Genomic DNA, 1,127 nt, shown 5'->3' on the forward strand with positions numbered 1-1,127 from the left:
TTTTGATATATTAATATCAAAAATATTTTTTAAAAAATAAATATACTTTTTTATGTTTTTCCAAGTTAAAAACATTTTAAAAAGTAATTACAACTTCACTCTTAAAAATACTCTAATTATATTACATAATTTAAAAATATTTAATTTAGAATTAGAATATAATTAATTAGATTATAAGTATCAGTTTATACTACTGAATTCAATAAAATTTATATTTTAATTGTAATCTGGTACATTAAAAATCTGGATATAAATTAATTTTTTATGTTTTAGGTCAAAAGATTTTATTACTTATTTACCAATATAAAAATTCTTATTTAACATGTTCCTTTTAAATAAAATTCTTCTCATTTATTTGACAATTCTATTATAACTGATTTTACTCATTCATAATTTAATTTAATGGTGAATATCTATATAACAATTAATAATTTATTGTGATTTGTGTATTTATCCTATAATAATGTGTCAAATTCTTTTAAAATTTCAAATAACTCAACTGAGTTTATATTTGGTTATTCATCTGCATTTTAATATTCATATGCATAATTTTGATTTATTTACACTGTATCCATCATCATACTCCTATAAGAATTGCTATTATCATCTATAACTTTATGAATATTTCTAAAATTAAAAATTGAATCAACCTTCTTTTTTATGGTGATCTCGTAAGAAACATAAGATTTTTTGTATGCGAACTAGCATAAGTTTTTTTCCATGAATTCTTTTTATAAAAGATACATCATAACAACATCTGAATTGATGAGTTTTTTATACTTACACCTCTTACATATTTAATAAAACCCTTAATTTTATTACAATAATTCATTAGTTGAAACTTTTAATGTGAAACTCGATATATTTAAGAATAATCATTTATAAAAAAAAAACTATATATAATATTGATGACAACATGTATTGATTAATAATGAATTAAAAAAATATTAATACCAAACTAATTAGCTATCATTAGCTCAATTTAAATTTATTTAATTTATTTTAATTGTACCATTTAATCATTATCAATTTTCTTTAAAAATTCAAATTTCTCTAAATTTATAAAAATTTTAACTTAACAATAAAATTGATAAAATGTGAAACATACCCATTAAATAACCCATTCT

Source organism: Populus euphratica, unplaced genomic scaffold, assembly GCF_000495115.2.
Source record: "Populus euphratica unplaced genomic scaffold, PopEup_1.0 scaffold209.1, whole genome shotgun sequence".
Classification (NCBI taxonomy): Eukaryota; Viridiplantae; Streptophyta; class Magnoliopsida; order Malpighiales; family Salicaceae; genus Populus; species Populus euphratica.